Source organism: Triturus cristatus, chromosome 1_2 (genome assembly GCF_964204655.1).
Source record: "Triturus cristatus chromosome 1_2, aTriCri1.1, whole genome shotgun sequence".
NCBI classification, from domain to species: domain Eukaryota; kingdom Metazoa; phylum Chordata; class Amphibia; order Caudata; family Salamandridae; genus Triturus; species Triturus cristatus.
In genome coordinates, this window is record NC_140580.1 from 1,009,243,029 (window position 1) to 1,009,266,788 (window position 23,760).

At 45.4% G+C, this 23,760-nt stretch overlaps 1 protein-coding gene across 3 annotated transcripts in view; it reads left to right on the plus strand.

The window, feature by feature from the left end:
• LOC146868589 (uncharacterized) overlaps positions 1-23,760 on the plus strand; it is a 1,503,661-nt gene that overhangs the window by 331,417 nt on the left and 1,148,484 nt on the right. The window lies entirely within an intron of this gene.

The window sequence follows — 23,760 nt, forward strand, 5'->3', positions numbered from 1 at the left end:
TAAGCCCCTGTAAAGCCCCCTTACAGTCATCTATAAGCTCCCTTAAAAATGTCAGCCCCCTTTCAACACAAGAGTCTCTAATAACCTTCAGCTACTTACCTCCTTGAGTCCCTATACAACCGTCAGCCCCTTACAATCGCCATGGCTAAATACAAACTGCACCCCTTTACAACATGCACAATCTAACCGTCTGAAAATATTTACACGACCACCTATCATCCTCCTTCGAACCAGCAGTTAACTTTAAACCTCCTTTTCCACTTACAAAGTTCAGCCTTTTAACAACCTCCTGATCTTCAACACTTGACAAGTATCAGCCCCTGTACGACCCCTTTACAATCTCCCAACAACATTCTTTAATACTGGAAATAGCTGCCAGGTGACCTCTTCCAGGTGTAGCACTTTCAGCCAGTCTGTGCTTTTTAGCTAAGGACCCGTTGCATTCTGGGACCTGTAGTTCACGTTGTAATTATGGGTTGAAAACTCCCAGCATGCAGTGGGCTGTTCATGAAAAGCCAGCATCTGCCTGAAGGTGTCATGCGTGGAAAGGGATCTACGCGGCTAACATAACATCAAATAGTGTTACAACTGCAGGGATATGGGTTGTGGTAATGGGTTGGGGGGTGGAGGTGTAAATTAGTGATAATATTCTGCCGCATACCAGACAGCGGTGAAACGGTCCTTTATTAAGAGAAAGCGCTCTAAAGTTTCCCGGGTCCCTGCATGAGAATCTCATGTATGCATAAATGTTTTCAGGAATAATACGTTGTTTCTGTTTAGCGCTTCATAATCATATCTCACTCTGCTGCTAAAGCGCTGTGAGTTACATATGTCAGTCACCCTATTTAATGGTGCACTGCTACAAATGCCAGAAAGCACAGAAGAACTGAACTGGATGAGACACCCACACATGCGCCTGGGAAACTAAATCGCTCTGGAGCATTCCCCTCAAAAGCAAGGTGCCTGCAGTTTGCACACATATTTTCACTTCTAGTTGCTCACTTTTAACTGAGGTGAGTTTAGTTTAAATGCTACTTTAGGGAAGAGGTAGGAAAGGAATCATTTTTCAACAAACAACTGTAGCCTGTGCCACGCAGACATGACATCGAATGACATCCCCAGCTCACGGTGACGGTAATAACCACAGACATGCCAGAGCAGTCAAACAGGGAACGTACTAGAGATGTTAAAGGCATTTGAACACTAGTTTTCAGGTGAAAAGAATCGATTGGAGACAGCAACATATGTACAAGGAAAAACACATACAATTGGCAATTAATGCAATTTAGCGGCGTGCTTTGTATATTAAATGGACGGGGAAGGCCGCAAAGTGTGTTATTCTTTTTGGGGGGGTCGAGGGGGTCCCACTGCGGAAAAATAGACGCACAATACTGTTGTTACAGTCGCGGCTCGCAATACTTGCGGGGGGCGGGTCGCATGCCTTGAAAACTTACCTGACCTCCGAGTACGCGCCGCCTCTGCTGTGTGCTCCTGGGCCGGGGTCCGCATTGGCGCCTTCGTGGACGGCTGGTGGCAATCCCTCTCAGCCAATCCAGACGCTGCTCCAGCAGCGACAGGATTGGCTTGAGCAGGGACTGTCCATGCCAAAAAGAGACTGGCGGCTGCGGCCACTGGCCAGTAGCAACCCTCACCCTCGCTCGCTCTCCAAATGCAGGGCACAGTAGTGCGCATGTTCTGGCTGGTCAGAAAAATGACCAGCCCAAACCCGAACATGCGCACTGGGCCTGCCCTGGTGCTGTCGGTCAACAACAAACCCAATCCTGCAGTGCTGCCCCACCCCCTTCAGCGATGCGTCCTGAGTGCCTCCAGCCGGACCGATTTCGAGCCAGGACGGGGCGCCGGTGAAGTTAATCTTCCTCGTTAAGTTAACGAGAAAGAATGTGGCCATGTGGCATTAGTGGGGCAACGCCCCAACGTCCCAATGGACGCACCGCCACTGTACTCATGGAAGAATATAAAGAGCCAGACAGAGAAGCGTTAAACGGGCCATACTTGACGAGAGGGACAAAGACGTATAGGATAGCCTAACATCAATAGAGCCAGCAAATAGAAAGCAAGCAAATGTGAGTTACAAAACACAAAGCTAATGGTAACCAATGGGTGGATTGCATTCCTAGGGAAGCTTTCAGCAAGGGTAGTCCAGAAACTGAGACAGAATGGCAGAACCAAATGCCCCCTGGCAGTGAGCATAGGAAGCCATGTGTAATCCACAAGGGAAGCAACCCAAAAGAAAGCTAATGAGCACATTAGTCCACATCAGGACATAAATATCATATGCAGTCCCTTCTTCAGTCCTAGCAAGGTCCCCTGGATGTATGTGGCAGGGGAGGGCAAGAAAAGGCAAATTGTGCAGCGCAAGGCAGAACATTTTGTGATAGTATTAGTTCATTATTTTGTAATTTTTACTCTTCTAAATACTGTCTGGGCACTGGTTGCACCTGATTAGTCGGTACAAAAGGGGGTGGTGATGGACGGAGCATCAGAACCAATCAAACTCTCACACCCAGTCAACAGATCTGGGTTTTATCCATCACCGTTAGTACCAGTTTAACTCTCAAAAATAGCAAGAAGCAACACAAAGGTAACCAGTCAACTTTTGTAAAGGGCCTTCCACTGCGTGGCAACAAATGTTGCTGCATTTATACTAACTTTTGAACTATTTCAGCTAGAAACTATTTTTTTTGTTTAAATCTGCAGACTATGCAGCAAATGATTGATTATGTAGCACATGCGGCAAATCTATAATTTTGCGAAAAAAGCCATAGTCACACAATCACATGATTCCAGTAGCCCTGATCACAGCCACAGCAGAAGCACATTAATTACAAAAGAGAAAATTCTACCCACCGGAAGAAAGCAAATCAATGCAGAGAAAGGGGAACCTCACTAAACATCAACCTAGGAACTAAAGACGGCACATAGAGGGAGGTGAAGCATGCCAAGCGGAGGCCTAACCAATTCCAGACGCAGATCAGGGCACATGGAAATGTGGTAGCTGGCCTTTTGGCTTTGTCAATACTTGTTGCCCATGCTGAATCAAATTGGCAGAAAGAAAAAATGTGTGTTGCTAATGATAAATCGCATCAGCAAAAAAACAAATTAGAAACTGAAATCTGGTTCCAGGACAATGATGTACATATGTTGCAGTGCACCTGCATGTATACTTACTGATGTAGTGGCCATTTTGGCTTTTCGTGGGTGTGCACGAATCATGACGTAGTGGCCATTTTGACTTTTACATTTATCCTTTAAGATAGTAGACTCCAGCTTCAAGCAGTAAATGGAAAAAAAAAACATGCATGAAAACACATTTAGCGAAATTCCTGGTAGTAAATTGCAATTACTAGACCCCCCTAAAAAGTATTTTTTTTTAAGTAATTAAATAAATATATATATATATTCACTGAAAAAAACAAAGGTTTCAGGGACGTTGTAGTTCGGCTTGGATTTCACAAGCTCAAAACCATTGAAAACCTTTGTTTTTGTCAGTGAATTTCTATGGCTTTTTAAATTCTATTTCCTAGCAATAATGTCCCTGTAAACTTTGTTTTTTTCAGTAAATTTCTGGTTTTTTAATGTTTTTCCCTAGCTATAACGTCCCTGCATCCTTTGTTTTTTCAGTGAATTTCTAAGGTTTTTTTATTTTATTTTACAACTGTAACCTGTAACCTTTGAGAGTGGGCGTTTGAATGGCTGTATAGGTCAGTGAGTAGTTGTGAGAGTAGCTGTATGGGTCTGTGATTGGATATGTGAGTGGCTGTATGGGTCTGTGTGTGAGTGGCTGTATGGGGTATGAGTGGGTGTATGAGAAGTTTTGAGGGTGTGTGAGTGGATTTATGAGAAGGTGAGTGATTGTATGAGTGGCGGTACAGATCTGCAAGTGGGTATGTGAGTGGGGTATGGGTGTGTGAGTGGTTTTGTGGGTGTGTAAGTGGGTGTTTTGCTGTATGGGTCTGTGAGTGGGTGTGTGAGTAGTTATATGGGTGTGAGTGGGTGTGGGAGTGACTGTATAGGACTGTGAGTGGGTGTCTGAGTGACTATGAGGGTGTGAGTGGGTGTGTACATCTGTGAGTGAATGTGAGAGTGGCTGAATGGGTGTGTGAGTGGGTGTCTGAGTGGGTGTGGGTGTGTCAGTAGCTGTGTGAGTGACTGGGCCAGAACAGAACCTCTCACCTGCCACTTTATCCAACACGAGTCCACAGCTTTGCACAAAATGTCTACTCAACTGGAATACTTTCTACTGGTTAATTAGCAAGTGCTAACTTGTTGGGTAAATATCTAGTATGTATTCTACACTACTGCTGCGTAATGTACCAGGAGGAAATGTCTCCAGTAATCTTCTGTGCATTTGATTTTGGCAATGTGATTGTTCCTTGTGCGTCTTCTTCAGGAAATCTGTGATAACATGAATTCTCATATACAGAAGATGACGAGACTACAAAGAGGTAAATCTCCACCAAACAAGGATACTTTCTTTTAACTATATAAAGTAAGTGTTTCTTCGTTTGGTGGAGATGTCCTCATATTTTTTGGCATTAAGAACGGGTCGCTAAAATCGTCATGAAACGCTCAGGGAGGCCTTTTTGTAAGCTGTCCGTCCTGGCAAAAGGCGAGAAGACCTTAGCATACTACTAAGGTGGGCGGTGGGGCCAAACGGCTGATGCCGCCAGGTGATTTTCCACTTTTGTATACTCGTAATTTAAACAGAAAATTATTAACTCTGCTCTAACCAGGAGAGTCCAATAATGAACCCACTCATCACCGTCACTACAGATTGTGCTCCAATAGATCGATGATGCATGGCCCCCTCCTCCTAATTTAACATTGGCCTGGCCCCGGGGCCAATATTGACCATAGGGAGAGGGGCCGTGTGCAGCCCCATTCCTCAAAACAAACAATCAAATTTGCCCCTGGGACCTGGCCCACTCGGGGGCTCACTATTAACAAGCACAGGAGACCGCACTTTTTTGTTTTTTCTTTCAATTTTGCTGCAAATTTGCGGAAATAATCTAATCAACAAAAAGTTAAGAAGCTATGCTTTTGTGAAGAGACAAACAAAAGAACAGGAAGGAAAGTCAAAGAATCAGAAACTAGCAAATTGAGAGTGACAGGAATGCCAACCATTGATAGTAGGTGAAAACTAAAAACGAAGTGGATAGGAAAGGTCACATAATGGAACAAGGAGGCAATGCCTGTGCTTCTAAACACCAAACCAGGGGACAGATTGCACTTACCCAACCTCCACTCCTTAACCCATTAGTAAATATGAAAGAGGCTAGGCAGAAGTCAAGAATTGCCATTATGGAGCAGACCCATGGCACATGGAGCACAAGGACAGCCCGCCCCAAATCCCCTCACAAAAAATGGGAGTGGAGCAAAGAAGGCAAGAGCTGGTGCAGCATGGCAACAAAATCTACCCCTCAAGGATCAGGCCACCCTGCAATGTACACAGAGCAGGCAATGCCCAGTCTGTTAGGACACAAGTGGGAGCCCCAAGGAAAACCCAAACTCTTGAATAAAAAAAGGGAGGAGCAATCCAGACAACTCTGGCACACATTCTACAAGCACCAAGCCCAACAGCGAGAACATGGGAAACAAAGTCTAGCCTACACCCCAATGTTGGAGTGCAATTTCATCCCCAGGCCTTGCAGGAAGCCAAGTAATGGCTGGCCAATCATTAAACCCAGTACTACCCATCTCCAACTGTTCTAGGACTGATGCAGGGACTCAGAAAACAACTGAAAGACTAGACACACATCCAACAAACCACACCTCAGGAAAATGTGGGGGGGCATGCACCCGACCTGTTCCCCTCGAAGAGGGGTCCAAAGTCATATGGATTAAGTTGTCCAAGCCCAGCAAGATAAATATGGGAGAGGGTCTGCTTCTACAGTTAGAGATCAACAGGAAAGCAAACAGAACCACAGTCCCACCCCTAAACGGGAGCCAGAGAACGGAAGCTCAGACACCAGAACAAGCATCACACAGCCCCTAACAAGTTTGGCATGAAGACATGAGTTGCCAGCCAAATATATTCCTTAAGTGTACACAAGTGTAGCAAGAAAGCTAACAAAAGCAGGAAAACAATCCCCAGTAGAAACAACCTGTCAGCAGCAACAACCCAAACACAACCTTCAAGTAATGACAGATGAACAGAAGTAGTCTGGGTTGAAGTAGTGCTTTATAGGCACACCTGGAGGAGGAGTGTTGGTACCCCAATGTTCTCTGCATGGGATATGGGTGTATACTCCTGCCCTGAGTGCCTGGCTGTATTTGTACCTGGTATCCTAGTTTTCTCTTTGGCCCTGCAATCACACTAATGTAGAATGCACAGGTGCCTGTCTATGATAGCATAAGGGTCCAGATCTAGAAGGGTGCACCATGTATGCCCTCATTGTTGACATGAGACTACCATCCATGTCCTGGGTTACTCAGTAGTGATGACACCATACAGAGTTTGTGCATTCTTAGGCTTAACAAAATCTTTGTCAAAGGAAAGTGTGGTCTGCTAACTTCACTCCTGTAAAGTTCACCTTTAATGTGAGCTCAGCATCCTTGCACCGTCAATCTATGTGCACATCATGTGTGTGAATGTGCATTGGATCTGTAGCACATGTGAAGTAGTAAGACTGTGTGTGGTATGAGTCCGAGTACTGGTAATGGTGGTATCCACTTTGGATGGCCCCTGGTTTAGAATGCCACAAGATGGATGATGGATACAGTTTCCCAAGACAGTGGAATGTATTGGCTTCATTCCTACCGCTGGAGCTTGAAGATTCAGGCACTGAAGAGTGGGAAGGTGACGAACGTGACATTATTAGAAATTCATTCAGGTCTTTGTTAGTAGCGGGCTGATGATTAATTATTCTTGAGCACTGCCATTTGGTCGATCGTAGGAGCGAGGGGTAGGGCAGCATATTCTATTGTTAAAAGTAAGGTAGCTTCGAGGGGGCCAGACCTAATGTCTTCCCCTGATTTCTACTTCGGGAAGGCTGATAACAGCCAGGTGCAGAGATCCCGCATTTCATTGGGCTCTTGTTTTGGATACTCCTTTATCATTGGTCCCTCGAGCATCGTTCCTACCTGCTATGAGAGCCATTGCCTTGCACAAATGCTGTGTCTGCAGTACAGCCAGAAAATGGCATTTGAAAAATTGCCACCCCAAACCATTGATCCATGCCCAGTGGTCTGTGTCCCAAGTCAGGCCATTACTGCTGTCTGCCTCATTGTACCTTCTTCTTCAGGAACCTACACGACAGTGTTGCAAGAGCTGCATCTCCTTATAGCAGATAAAGTGGGACTTTGCTGGGAGAACGATGAAAGACTGAATGCACAGATGTACAGCTCCTGTAACTCTAGACTTTTGCCAGTGGGACTTTTTGTGGCAACAACTGCTGAACTGCAACTTGAGCAATCGTGCATGAACTGCACTGGTTCCTAAACTATGCCTGTGCAATTACTTCATACGAATAGCTATAGAAATTAAGAGATCTTCTAGAATGGGGAGAGGCCAGATGGGTGTGAGGGGGCCCGTGTAAGGCTTCACTGTAAACCATAGAGGAGTTTGGAAACCTGTAAGTGTATCCTAATTGAACTGTGTTGTATTTTGTTTTCCTGTGATATTATAGTACTTTTTTATCACAATAAGCACTTGGCTAGACAGTACATTATTAGGTCAAAGTCTACCCGACAGCGCAGCTGTCTGGGTGCGAAAAGACATATAGGACACGTTCTAGAAGCTTCCATGGGAATGCATTCTGTCAATTGCTTAACATAGCCTTTGTGGTTTGTAACTCAGATTTGCTTGCTTTCTACTCGCTGGTTTTATTTGTTTTAGGCTGTCCAGCTAGAGTTCACCCTTCCTGTGGAGCATAGCCTATTGACTGTATTCTTCCACAGTGCTCACTTTCTGTAAACAAGTCTTTAAATGTGGTTCTTATCTCATCACATTTGCTGTGCAGTCAAAGACAGAGGTCAAATGTCAGGCTCTGTCTTCTGAGGGAGCTTGGTGTTTACTTTTCTTTCTTCTTTCTTTGACTTCAAAGTTAGAGGATGTATGTGACAATATTGCTGGGTACAGGAGAGGACAGTTTTTTTTCTACCACACAACAAAATTGAAATGTCTGTAAATGAACTGAAGGTATTTCAGATTGCATCAGAATTAAGAAAATACAAATAAAGCACATCTTTTTTTTGTATTTCTGAATTGTGGTGGAAACAAATATTTTAATACGATCAAAACAAATCAATACACTATGTCAGTGGGATAAGTGCAAATACATCAAACAGAATGTAGTATGGACAACAAGTGGCCTCAACTGAATTTCGGAAAGTTCTAACCTTTCCATTAAAATTAAAATTTTGACTTTTTATTTCTGTTTTTTAATTTAAATCTAATATTACACAATTTGTGTATTTGTTTGATAAATGCTTGTTTCTGTATTTTACAGTTGCCGTTCAGATCATTGAGAATGCTTTGGCCAGAGTTCCCAGCTTCCAGTAATTACTTAGTGGGAGGGGGGCTGTTTCTAATAATGAGTCAGTGGGGTTCCCCAGGTTCTAGTAATGATTAAGTGGGGCTTCACAAAAATCAAAAGGTTAAGAACCACTGCACTAGGTGATATCATTTCCAAACATTATCATTTGTGTCCTGTATAGTTTTATCAGTAAAACTCTATGTGCAAATGTAATGGTCATTTCAGTTGAAAATATGTTGTCTGTAATGGCAGGGTGCTACCGTTTATACTGCACTTTACAACACGCTACTCCACTCTACTTTATGACCCTCCACTCTGACAGTCTATCCTACGACACTCTACTCCACTCTAAACAATTCTACGCCACTCCACTCAGTGACACTCCACATTATGAAACTCTATGCCACTCCACTCTGACACTTTATTCCACTCCACTCTATGACACTCCATTATGCTGCCCACTCTACATTACTCCACTCTACACCACTCCATGCAACTTTACTCCACTCTATGCCATTCTACTCCACTCTATGCCACTTTACTCCACTATGTGCTACTCCACTCTACGACAGTTCACTCTACTCAATAACCCTCCACTCTGTGATACTTCATGTCACGTCACTCTATGACCCTCCATTCTGTGACACTGTACTCTGACACTCTACTCTAGGGCACTCTGGGACACTTTACTCTACTCTATGCCACTCCAATTCTTTCCACCCCACTTTACTCCACTCTACACTACTCCACTCTACAACACTCTACTCCACTCTGTCACTCAACTCTGACACTCTTCTCCACTCTACACCACTCCACTGTATGCCACTCTATGCCATTCTGCCATTCCACTCTTCGACACTCTTTGACACTCCACTCTGACACTCTACTCCATGCTTCAACACACTCTAATATTTAAACTCTACGCCACTCACGCAGTGCTCTCTGTCACTTCACTCAACAACACTTCACACCACTGGACTCCACTCTATGCTCCTCCACTGTTTGCAACTCTATGCCACTCCAAAACACTCAATGCAGCTCCATCCTGACACTCTACTCTATGACACTCCACTCAGCACCACTCCACAACTCTCTACTCCTCCCTACTCCACTCCACTGTGCCCCACTCTATGCCACTCCACTCTACAATACAATATGCCACTCCACTCTACTCTTCTCCACTCGATTCAACGTTACTCAACTCTACTCTACGATACTTTAGTCCACTCTACTTTACACCACTTCACTCCGTTTCACTCTATGATGCTCTACTCTACGACACTCCACACTATACCACTCCACTGTACGACAGTCTACTCCGCTCTACTCAACTCCCTCTACGTCACTTTACACCATTCTATGCCACTTAATTCTACTCCACTCTGCTCTACAACACCCTACTGCACTCCACTGTATGCCACTCTGCCATTCCACTCCACAACATGCCACTCTACGACACTGTACTCAACTCTTCGCACTCCTCCCTCCAACACTCCATGCCACTCTCCTCTATGCCAATAACCTTTAGCCACGCTGGGGTACAACATGGCATAAACACATTGGCAAAGCCATAGGCGAGACCTATTGGCTTTGCCAATGCTTGTTGTGTCTGTTGTTTGACAGCTGAGTTCTGATCTCGTCACCCAGTCTGACTGCTCACCCTCGCTACCCTGAGAGTCAAATTGAACTTGGCCCAGTTTGCAGAGCCACAGTAGGGGTTCCCTCAGGACACCATTGGCAAACAAACATATCCACCAGGGTTGTGGTCCAGTAGCCCCTGTCTTCCCTATAGCACCCAAAAAGGCATCTAACTGGGAGGAGTTTAAATGTGTACTTTTTATGGAAGAAGCTGGCTGACTGCAGTGTGTGGGACGAAAAATTTACCCAACCCTGGATTGAATGAATCGGTAAATAGCAGGGGTATAGCAGATCAAGGGAACTGGGAAAGTCTCTGTTGAGGAACTAGTCCTGGAATAGTAGGGATTCCATAGGGAGTGGGAAGAACTGTATATGGGTTTCCAGAAAAGGGGTGTTGTAGGTAGCTGGAGGCAGGGAGAAGTCCTCTTTTGGGGTATCTCATCTGGAAGAGGAGCAGCCCACCGGAGATCAAGATTAAATGGATTGTGAAGAATTCTTATGTTTTTAAATAAAGCACGCATTAAAGCAGGTGTGTGCCTTCTCCATGGCTTCAGAGTGGAGGTTCCTCTGGTGTATATTCCTGCTTTGGTTTCCTATAAACCTCCAGTCTGCGGTGTTCCGGTTTTCCCATGGCCCCCAGGGTTCCCCAAAAGGCGCACCGAATGAGGTTGCTATACATGATCTGAGACTGGCGCCTGGGGACGGCTCGGGTTTGGCTAACATTATGTTGTGTCTAAAGCCCAAAAGGCTGTGAGGAAAGTGGCCGGGCAGCTGCCACAATCCATTGCGCTCACTGCATTGTTCTGGACTGGTCTCGCCTTCTTTCATTCCGATATTCGGCTTGGGTTCGAGAGTTTCCCTTGCAGCATCATTCTTTAATTTCCCGCGCATTTTCCTGCCTCCTTCCCTCGTCCTCTCTGGTTCTTCTCTTTTTCCATCCTCCTTGACACGTTGACCGGCGCAGCTCGGCTCCCCCGGGAAGCCCGATCCATCTTCCCTTCCGACGGGCTCTCAGAATCCTGTCAGATTCGTTTTGCGCGCGTGTCAACGCGAGACGTGGCCTCACGTGGAGTGGCCACTGTGGGGACGTGTTGGGCTCGCGATCTGTAAAGCAGAAGGCCCCTCACCTCCTGAAATGTTCCACTTCAGATCGAATATCCAGCTCTATCCCCTCCAGACAGGCTCCTGGGAGCAATGCAATCCGCCCCTCCTGGGAGCGCCGCGAGGTTAAACTGTAGGCGCGCATCGTCTGCGGGCCTTGACGTCTGTTAATTCAGCCCAGATTAATCCGGAGCTCCCCGAAACCCATAGCCGAAGGCAGACCTGTGCCCAGCCACCTCGCGAGGTGTGAACCTGTCAAACCAACGGAACGTGTGAGGAAAGAAGGGGTGGGGGCGCCTCCCTCCGCTTCCAGGCACAGGTGTTTGATTATCAATTCTCCTCACAGTGCGCACGAGGTGTGTGGCTGCGTGGGACTAGCGTGCCTCTGAGGTGGATGGAAAACATGTATCCAGCCGTATGACTGGGCCCAGGTGCGTTGCTTCTGCGTTCCTTGCATTAGCAGTTGCCCACAGGCTGCTCTGTGGTGCATGCGACCCGTCTGACTTGCAGTGCTTCTGTCTGAGAGCCTGATAAGGACCCCGCTCTCATTATTGGCTGAATGCTTCTCTCTTCTTCGGGTCTTTTCCATCAGTTTCTGGTCTTTTCCATTCTTCTAGCGGTTTCAATGCGTGTATCCTCGCTGCTGTGCTCAGTCGCGGTTCTCCAGCCCAGAGGCGCAACTAGAGCCAAATTTCGGGGGGGGGGGGGGGGGCTGAGCAAACGTTAACTTTAACTGAACTTTAAGCAATTGGCAGAGTGGAGCTGCAGGGGCTCTTAGAAGGGGTGAAACAACAGCGAGGCCTCATTAACATGCAAATGGTCTTTTAAAGACCTGTGAAGTGCTCGGGTGCGGCTGCTTTTTTGCCCGGGAAGGTGTCTCATCCCGGGCTGCCGCACACGACGGGGGGGGGGGGGGGCTGAAGCCCTTTGAGTCCAATGGGTGTTGTGCGCCTGCTCCAGCCGTGTATTGGCTCCTCTCCCATCACTGGTTCGTATTATGTATCTGTTCAAGGCCTCCACACTTTCCTTAGCTGTTATTGTTCCTATTGTACCACCTGTTCCTCAAGAATGCGCTGAATGTATGTCTGTAGTTACCACTGGTGTTGGAGGCGTGTTTCCTCTTTGCTTTTTGCTTACTCGCAGTCCGCCCATGCCTGTGGTTGTATGCTTGCCCTTGTTGGTTTTATTGTTAGTTCTGATACCCGTTACCTCTTCTGATCGTATACTCAAATCTCCCACTACCCCCCCCCCCCACCTCCGGTTCTCTGTTGCTTATACTCCTTGTTTTTGGACCATGGTGGGTGGCACTGTGCGAAAGTGATTTACATTCGTCCTACATTGTCTAAGAAACCAGTGACAAATAGATTAATATAAATGAATAAAAAGAATATAAAAAATGGGTCGACTCTGGTAGACCGTGTAGTCTTCCTGTATACTTTTATATACTATATTCTGCAGAAACAATGGAAGAGGGACATGAGTTCCCATCGTATCTACTGTACCAAATGCTGTTTGCAGAAATGACGTCACTTCCTCGGAAGGTGATGTTCTGCTGGTGCACATTGCACGCTGAGGCTGGTTAGTAGCATCTAATACAGCAAAGGAGGGGAATCGCTTTAAGATAATTGACTGACCGAGCACTTTCTGTGTAGTTGTTTCTTTTACCGCCCACCTCAGACTCCCGAGCGCACTAGGAGCTTCCCCGACCAGGAGGCCGTCATGAGCACCTTGCTTGCAAACTGGACGGTGCTGAGTGGCTACTCCGAAGGAGTTACATCTTCTTGAGTATAAGCGACTAGCCCACTCCATTTACCCTTGACACAAATCCTTTCATTATAATGCCTTTAAAGGACATCAACATTTACATTTTGGGACTTGATTCTTGCAGTTTTGTCTTGCATCTTCTTTCTTTTTCTATGTACAGACAGCGTTGTTATTTTTAAGATTCTTGCCTGACGTTCTATCCACTGAACAGCACCCTGATGCTGGTGGGCTTGTGCAGTGCCTTAGAATATGTTTTGCAATACAATGAATACACGTAGGCCAGCCGTAGCTTGGTACATTCATATACCAGGTTTACCTTCTTGAAGGTAACTGGGCTTGTTGAAGGCCTGAGGAGTGAATGCAGTCCCACATGGGGTACACACTGCTGCTGTGTTCACTGCACGAGTGTACGGGGTTGCCCTTCACTGATGTTCTAAAGCTGTAGCTCATAGGGTGGCACCTCCGTTTATCCATAGGACTTTTTGGAAGCATCTAGTTGTATGGCAGCAGAACCTACACCAGTAAGCTTGGGAAGTGTGAGTCATGTATACTGTGCATGCCAAACCACATCAGTAGCAGACATTCATTTTTAGAAGGAGATTTCTCTGACTTCTGAGCCTCGAACTTCCCAAGCTCAGAGGCACGCTACTCCTAGTGCTGGTGCAGCGAGTCGTGAGGCGAACTTCACAGGCGCTGTCATCTGAGGGGGACCCTTAGCCACCACCTCTGACAGTCCCAGGCAGAAAGAGGGATTGTAGAAACCACCACAAAAAAAACTGGTGGAGAACCAAAGGGGCCCTGAACCAATGGTTAAGCTCATATATCTATCTGAGAAATTTCAGTATGTTAACATAAGACACGTGGATTGAGATTACAATGACTGCATATGCAGTAGTTCTTTCCAACAGAAAGCCATCCAATCAAATGTGAACAAATTGGGACAATCATCAAAAACTTTGCAAAGACTTCTCTCCCCAACCGCACCAGTCTTTCATTTCTAATGATGCAAGTAGGAGTAAGGGATATTATCGAGCGGTGGGCTTAAGAGTGCTGCACCTGAAAGGCAGTGAGCAAAGAGGAATTGACTTAAGGCCCAGCACATTCGTACCGCCTCTTTTCGCTGCACCGTAAAGCCTACCACAGAGCGCTGGTTTCCTGACCACCCTTTAGGATCATTTTCTGTTAAATGGTCTGAATTTTCATAATTTCCTTGCAATGTGGGATCCGCTATCGCCTTGGGTGATGTAGATAGTTTTTGTCATGGAACATGTGAATGGGATGGGCTGATTGGGCTTGCGCACCAGGAATCTTACCCAAATAAGAACATTGGAATGTTGGGAGCGCCATTGAAGACAATGAGGTGGATCAGGGATATTAATGGTGGGTATAGGCCTTTTGCTCCAACATGCCAATGTTTCTCTTTCTGTTGCTCCCTTTTTAGGTCTCGCCTGACCCAGCGCATGCGCTGGTCTGGCGAGACTTATTGAGAGGGCTCCAAAAAGTGCTACCAGGCCAGCCTAGTGCTACAGGGCATGTGCGCGGGCGCGCGCGCCGCGCTTTACCGCCATTTACTTTCGCGGCCGCACGGCCGCTCTGATGTTTGATCGTGATCACTTTAACTTTCAAACGGCCGGTTGGCATAGCCAATAGGTCTCGCTTTTGGGACCTTATAAGTATTTAGTTATGCAACTGTTGCATGGCTAAACACTTATAAGGTCCCAAAGGCGAGACCTATTGGCTATGCCAATGCTTGTTAATTTAGAACGCTGTATCCTCAGTGGGTGGAATGTTCCTATAGTCCTTCTGCCGTGGGCTATACCAGTTGTTAATGGCCTTCTCCAATGAAATAACTCTGATTCTGGGCGTTTAACAACCAGTATTGGGCTTGGCAGCCGGCTATAAGACTATATTAATATTCCTCTCTATGGTCGTGACTAAGGTGGTTTAGGAAATGTAGTTGGCTTATCATACACTGGGCCCAGGCTCATACTAATAGACTTCTGACTGGGTGCAAAGGGTTGCGGTCTGGGATGACCATCGGTGTCTCCACCATGGAGTTGTTTTATTTTGCCAATGGTGTGATTACTAGTTTTCTACTCCACAGTAGCTTGTGGTCAGGTTGCAGACCGCAATCAGCCAACCGGAAAACGCAGCTAAAGGTCTTGGGAAAAGTCTGGTTCCTTAAAAAGTTAATGTTTTTTTCTAGAAATAAATGCACCCATGTCCTTCTCCACCAGTGTAGACTGTTTGGTGGCTGACTCGCCTATACTGAGGGTAAATTAAAATGAGTATACTGTCATAATATTTATTGCAATTCTGGTATGCCAGGATACACTTTTACCGTAGAGATTAATTCTACTCTACCTAATGCAAGCTTACTGGCAGAGTTCCACAGTAAATATGTAGACACAATACCGCCAGCTGACGGAACGAATATGCTAGTGTTACGACTTGTCTAGAATGTGTGATTCATATCAAGTGGTCTGACCAATAAAAGCAGATGTTTACACCTGCCTGCAGCTGCGCTGTAATACCCTTCTGTGCCGAGGACGACCTAAAGAAGGAAATTTGTTGCTAAAGTAGAATTGCAGATTCTCTGAGCTGTGAGTAGAGTTAACTTTTATGTCATCAGGGCATAATGTTTTCAAGGTTCAGATTTCATTTGACAGCACATTTTGGGAACTGTAGTCTTGGTTCAATTCAATTAAAGCAACTTGACTAGCACACGTGAACACAAGCAATAGCAAAGCCAACAGGTCTTGCCTACAAGAAGTGTTAGCTGTTTCAATGTGTTTTAGCCACGTTGTTCAGCCGCTTGACCGCTGTGCAGCATGGCTGAATGTAAAACAAAACATGACGCGTTTTGACGCAGCCAGCACTGGCTGTGTCTTAGCATTTTTTAAAATTGCTGGCAGGAGGGAAGGTGTGTGAGGGGCAGCATGGACAATGCAAGATGTGGGTGGGGGGAAAGATATGACGCGGCACTGCTGTCCTCTTTGTAGCGCAAAGCAAGAATCAAGCACATGAGTGACCATGAAGCCTACCAATGGTAAGCAATGGGTGGTCTCTAAGTCCACCTTTAGAAAACAAAAGATCACGCCAGAGATAGCACATGCGTTGTCATGGGTAAGCCCTAAAAAGTATGTATAAAAGGAAAGCCTGAGAATAGGCACATGCTGAAATTGAGCAAGCCAACAATTCCAAGTAGAGGTGACGAGACCGGCACCTGTTTTGGCCTCAGTCTTTCTGTTGCCTTGGAAATGCTTGGTGGGTGAAGTTTGATGGCACATCTCTATCGATCTACATTTGATTAACCTAGCAGCTGGATAATAACTGATCCTGTTGATACAGTGCTTTGCACCATGCACATTTCTGGTGCAAACTCAAGTACAGGCTGCCCTCAAGCAGATGGGGCTTTTAGTTCCAACCATGGCTGCCGAGGCTGGTGCAACAATCATTACATTTCAATAACATTAAGCACATTTTGCCGTCACAAAGATGACAAAGAATATTAGATTTACAAACCATGAGGTTTATTAAAGATTAGCAAGGTTACAAATTCAAATCAGCAATTTAATTGTTATTGAGTGGTCCGTACACGAATGCATTAGTCGATATAATTCAAACTCATAAACGCAAAGACCATCTATTATAAGAGTCGGCATGTAAAGCGTCTTTCAAACACCGTATTTGCAACATAAGATGATTCACCCATTTTCAGACGTTCTTTCTAGCTGTACTTGTTAGGGAATACTTTAAGGATTCTGTAAACTAAACACTCCTATGGGCAGCGATTAAATGTACAATATTCAATGCTGCTGGTTCAATGAGGAAAAGGAGAACTACACATCAAGAAAGAAATACGGCAACTGCACATAAGCCATTTTAAAATGAGGTCTTCATTAGCTATGGTTAACTTTAACGTGAATATCACACAGTAAATACATTTGTGTGTTGCAGATTAATATTAACGTATATGCAAAATAATTATGATAACATTATTCCACTAAACTAGCCTTCAGACATGCACCTTCATTTTCTCTATGTATCTAGAGACTTGCAATTCTCTACACTAACAAAAAAATAAAATGTTAAGATTAAGCCAGATGGAGAATATTTTGTAGTGTTATTCTGACAGCACGTTTTATCATTACCAATGATAGTAAACAATATGCAAAGAGTAGAAAGGAATTATCCCACTTGAAATTTGCTCTTTAGGTTTTATTAATTAAGAAAATATTTGGGTGCTTCGTACCATATGATCAGACATTCCTGTCAAATTGGAGCAAGTGAAAGATCTGCTGCTTAAGCCCTTTAACTCTTAGTCATGAGTCACAGAAGATTTAACTCTTAGCCATGAGTCACAGAAGATTTAAGGGAATAGGCTTCCCCTCTTGCCCATATTTCGGGCTCCAGGTTAAATCAATTTATGCCGCATGGATTGGTTTACTCATCAATAATAACGTGCGCTTCCAAGAAGGGTATCCAGTCAATATCACTCCCATGCACTGAGTCACATTTTGCAGACACCCAAGGAAGGTGGTGGCTCACAATTTACTTGTCCCTTTCCCTGTTTAGTACACAATATTTAGGGCAAAAGTAAAAACTTCCACGCACAAGACACTCCCCTGTGGCATTCGCTACTCCTCCTAGACTCAATGTGGACTTGCTGTGACTCTGTGAGCGACTCAACATACATCAATTTTTACAGACCTATGACCTTGTCTCATCCAGAACATGGCTGGGATAGGGGACCATGAAAGCTTTCCAGCCTCCTGTATGCCCTGCACTCATCTGTTACTCCTTTAAGTTACTGGAAGTGGCCGAGAAAGGGTATGAACACTACACATAATACCACATAGGCTAAATTAAATAAGGTGGTGTAAATGATACGCGGAATCATACAATAAGTCTCATGATGCAAGCAGTACCCGCTCTGACCTTCTTAGAAGATTCATTCTAAACCTTAACCTGCCTAAAAAATTAGTAATGCTTTTCACTCATGACTGTTAATGTTTATTTGCGCTTTAAAAAACACAAATAAATATATAGTTCTTCACTTGCTAAGCACTCAGAGGCCAATCCATGCACTTTTGTACCATACAACAACATAGACCAATTTTATTTTTGACCTATTTTAATATTTTGATAAATTAGGAGTTTATGATAAGACCAAGTCTGAGGCAAAGGCTTTTTTCTCAATTCCTCATTTTTCAAAACAGTTTAAAAGCAATATAAACATTGTAAACTGTAGAAGTGTATGGCAATGGGCCTGCGTTGCTTTGGTTGTCAGTAGTGAGATGCTGGTGGTAAAGGAGATGGAAGGGGGGGAGGGGCAAACTACATTGAGAATCCTTGTCCTTAATGGATGAGCCCTACACTTACCCTCTCCTAAATAAGGATGGTGTGCATTTTTACTCCTCCTCTTACAAGTCGTTTGGCTAACGCTGTGATAGTGCCTCCTGGTGACTGGCACCCTATGCAGCTTGGCTACATTGCCTGATAGGTAGAGCAGCACTGACCCTGAACACACAGCTGGAAGTGAGAATGAATTGTAGAAGTAATGAGGGTATCCCGGACAAGTGAGTAAAAACCATTATTTGGACAGATGTTTCATTAGCAGGTTGAACCTGCTTCCATTGGGTATCTTGAGACATTCTCATCTTTACTTACCCACTCTGTCTGCCTCGTTTTCTCTAAAGAAATCACCTATGTTCTCGTTGCCATGAGCAGAAAGATCTACGTATTTTACTGCAGATCAGTGTGTTGAACTTTCCAGGATGCATCTTCATTGCCCAAGCACATCTCAATAAAGGTCTTGTCAATGCCCGGGCAGCAGTTCCTTTCTTCGAGCCTCGTAGCGCATTATCAAAGATTCTTCGAGCAGGATCCTTATTGCATCAGCCTTCGGCTCATTGCCCCCTGATGCACCTAACCCACTGGACCTCACTGGTTGGATACTCTGCAGGTGATAAAAACCAGGGGCTTTTAATAGTCACCAGTTAGATCTTCGGGATCCCGTGTCGCGCTTCCTCTTCTCTTCCTGGTCCCGGCAGCCCCTGGGACAGTCTCCCATCCAATCCTCATGCTGCTCTTCTGCTAGGACATCAACACGGAGATTGGCCTGGGGGGGTCTGAAACCACGCTCCGCTCAGGAAAGGGAGTCTGTGGGGGTTTCTCCACTGTTCAATACAGCCAGGCTGGAGAAACCTAAGTGTATATGTGTGTTTTGGTCGGCCTGAGATGGCCGGCCAAAACACATATGTGCACTTAGGGACTGCACATAGCACTCCTTCTTTGGTGCCCCGCCCATCCCTACACAAGCTGGCTCAGAGCCGGCAAATGAAAAATAAAACGATGCTAGACAGTGGGGCACCGCTCCTAATACTCCCTACACAGACTGCTGAGCTAAAACCTAGCTGCATTTTGCTCTTAGGTGGGCACGATTCTCCTAAAGCTATTTTAATTCATTGCCGCTACTCAAAGGAAGCGACTTGTGAAGCTTTTGTGGTGATGTGCACTGCCCCCTCCCCTCTGTCCAGCAGACCACCTTGATTGGAAGTGTGGCAGTGTTCGTATTCCAAAGTATTGTCAAGACAACGAAGTCTCTCACAACTAGCGCTACTACAGATCTCTCTTTGGTGCCGACCAGACAAGGCAGTAAACCGACAATGCGCAGAACCTGGACTGGCAGGGACCCCGTGTGCTTTATCCCAGGGCATCTGTGACCTCGTAAACCATCTCACTAGAGAGACATGAACATGAGCTGCACCTTTTCTACTTATCAAAACACACTTACGAAATGCTTGTAGCTTTTGGCATATTACGTTTATTAGCAGTCATATCCGAAATGTTGATATCTGAATGATCACAAGCATGGCCACGTTATTCTTAAATTGCAAACTTTACCCCAATACTTGAAAAAAAAATACCATAGAAATCCGTAGTTCCTTTAACTCTGTAGAATAGTTGATCTAGTTCTAAGTGAATGTGGTTTTGGACTAAAAAAATATTTGAGTTAATTTAATTGCTTGTGATCATTTTTCTGTTATAAATAACTCGTGCATCACAAAAAAAAGATATGGAATAGCTTTGTATGTCCTTTAAGGTGACTTTTAAGACCAGTGATTTGTATTCGTACAATGGGACACGGTTGTAAAACTGTATTTAAATTAACTTCGGAGTGCAGCTCTGCTGATATTGTGAAAGAGGTCTGCTTTTATTAACCCTGCTTATGTAAATACCCAACTCGGGAGAATTACTTGACACAGGTTAATATAAGCAGTCGGGAGTATGATTTATTACATTTCAACTCCTACGCAAATCAGCTGCTACACCTTTCTCAGTTCTCTGTGTTGAGATGAGAAGGCGGTTGTGTGCCAACGAGGTTCTCAGGCCCAGTGGTCCCAAGGGCTAAAGACGTCCTGAGTGGTAAGGCTCTTTAGGGATGCGCTGGTCTGATCTCACTCTGGGTGGCAGCATTGTTTTTAATTGGTGGCACCTGTAGCCATGACGAGACTGAGGCTTTCTAGAGGGCTCTCCTGCCCGGATCTTCTAATCCCTTGCATTAGAGGAGTCACAGCAACCAATTCACATAACACCTGCTTTCAGAGGTTCTCACACTGCACAATTCTTAATGTCTAACATCTACTGTAACTGGTTGTACGTTAACAACTATACAACACATCAAGCCCAACCTGCTTCAATAGCAAACTTCTAAACTGTGTTTTTATCACTCCTAACTCTTCAATACAAAAACTGATGTCCGTCTTATTGTAATTTTGTTCATCTCGGAATGTGCTTTAACATCCCAATTTCTTGAACTTTGCAGATCCAAGTGGCAGCATGATCGTTGCTCCAGTTAGCCGGCATGTTGCTGGCCTATCGTGGCAAAATTGTGGTAAAGGCATTTCTTGAAGCTTAAGTGCCAATGCTCTTCTTAGGTTAGGGATTCAAAATACAAACTACCCAATTTAAAGTTGGGTGGTAATAGAAAAATCTTAGCTTTCTGAAGAAATTGGTAACTCTGGGACTAAATTCACTGAACCACTTTCATCCCACCTAGAGATTGTATGGAGGGGGATGTTCCATGAGTGAATTCTCCTGCAGATTAGGAATCCGAGGATTTTTCTTTGCTACTCAACACAAACCAAGCCGTAAACAATTACACGCTTGGGCCCACATTACGAGGGGCCTGGATTTCTCCCATCTTCTGAGTTAATGATACAGGGGGTGGGGTAAATCCAGGTTATCATGAGCTGGACACTGGTGGGCCACTAATAAATGAGGAATTACATAGGGAAACAGTGGATCCCTGGTAATTCCTCCCACCCCCCCTCCTCCCTCCCCCCCAGATTTTCACACAGAGATCAAAGCAGACAAAATGTATCTGTGAAAGTCAATGGTTCTGCGGAAACACCACAGATCTCCAAATTCCTGTGAGGACGGTCCCAGCCCCATCAAAATTATGACAAAGAGGCCATTTGTAATGAAAATCTAAGTGCTATGATCATGGCCAAGTATTAATTTCTGTGACCGGTTAAAGGATTTCGTGTTAAATTCACACTGAATTCTGCACCAATCCCTCCTGAGGTTTCACAGTGCCCCAGCTCCCCTCCGCATTTATAAAGTGAGCAACTGTAATACCCCTGCTGCAGGCTGTTTATTTGAGGCTAAATTGTTTAAAACCCACTTCAAGACACGTACACGAGGTTCACTTTTTGTCACCTTGTTAACGTTTAGCCAATTAAGTAATATCAGCAGTATAAACTTAAACAAATACACCGTAAACCCATTGTACAAGGAGGTGTTAATTATGGGGATTTATTCTAAGACACTCGATGGTTATAGTTCGAGACCCCCGCATGCAAAATACACTTACAAAATGTCACGCTGTGCAACTTTCATTTCTTCCTTGGAAGCTGTGCGTGTGAGGGCGAGGCCTGGATGAGGGCAGAGGGCGACGCCTGCCCAGATAGTATATCTGCGATCAAACATTGCAAGGCTGGGCGTTCCTTGCATCTAGCCCCTGCAGGCACGTCTTCACAACATTCAGCATCTGTCGGCGGTCTTTGGGGCTCCTGCGTACAGTAAAATGTGCCTTGGAATGCCGCTGTTTGTCAGATGTAATCGCTCCGGAGAATTCTTCTTTTTATGCGAGTGACTGGAATAAACAAACAGCAGGGTTAAACCCCCAGAGAAACTCTTACATGATCAGGAATTTGTCTGTCACTTAATCCTTTTCCTGTCTTCCCAGAATGTCAGAGTAGTTTGTGAAGAGTCGCATTATTTATGTGCACAGAATTTTAAAGAGCACAAACCAAGCATTTGTTGTCTGAGGAAAAAGATTCCCGAATAAACTGATCTGCATTAAAATATCACTTTAAATTCTACCTAGTGATTGACTCCAACGTGGGGAGGGATATTTTTGATTTAATTTCCTTTCTCTCTGTTTTGTTAGGTCTCGCCTAGCCATGCAGCACATGCGTTGTCTGCCTTGGCGAGACCTATTGTCGCCAGTTTTGTGTTCGGAAGGGGGACAGGAGCTGTGCACGCGTCCGGACAGGCAATGTGCACGTGTACAGCTCCGTCGGCTCCAGATCATCTCGGACAGGAGATGTGCACGCGCCTGGACGGGAAACAGCTTTTTGGTAGCGGGCTGTAACATCTCATGCCGCTTTTACTTTGCCAGAGCTCTGCGCTTTGGTTTGTGTTTCTGGCTTCTAAATGCCAGTTACTACTTTACCATGACGCATTTACTATCCATATGGGAGTTCTTAAGTTTTTAGCCCGCTTTTGCATTAGCAAACCGTAGCGTCTCCATGGCGCGTTTTAGTTTTACGAGTCTCGGAGTTCATTTTCTCCCTGCATTTTCCCAAACAGTGACAGCGCACGGTCATGGGAAGCACTGACATGGTCAAAGGCAGAGGAGACATGCTCGTGTCGGTGAAACACTGACGCGCTTTGGGACCGGGACTCCGTTCTTTCTGCCACAGGGCATGCCAGTGCCATGGAGACACAGACGCACACTGAGGCATGTGGCACTGAAATGCACGCGGAGACAGAGGGACAGTGTCAGGCAATGGCACAAGGAAGCACCTATACGCTCACTGGAGAAGGGAGACCCTTAAGCATACTTTCACAGGGAGACACTGGAACAGGACTAACAGGCCAAGGGGACAGGAGAAAAGCATGCACAGCGGCAGGAAGACACTGATGCACACTAAGACAAGAGACACTGAAACGCACACTGGGACAGGACACAGCGATAGGAGACGCTGGCAATGCAATGGTGCAGACCATGGGTACTCACAAACTTTCTCTCAGGGGCCAAATTTACAGTGTGGTTTGTGGCCGAGGGCCGCACCGGTGGGGGTGGGGTCAGAGGGGAGGGGCAGGGCTAATGCAAAAAAAAATTGTGACCATGAGGTTGAACACAGGTCCCTGCAGCAGATGCCTTCGTCCACTGAGCCACCAGACAGCTTCCCAGCGCGCACACACACAGCCGCACCGAGTACTTCACAGGTCTTTAAAAGACCATTTACATGTTAATAAAGCTTTGTTGTATTTCACCTCTCAGGCCCCTGCATCTCCACTTTGACAATCACTGGAATCCCCCGGCCCCCACAGAGCAGAGTTTGGGCTGCTGCACCCGGCAGTGTTTGCTAACACTATTTAATAATTTTTTTAAAACACAGGTAGGATGTCTGAAAGGTCCGCGGGCCGCCAAGGAAGGCTTGCCGGGCCGCTGGCGGCCCGC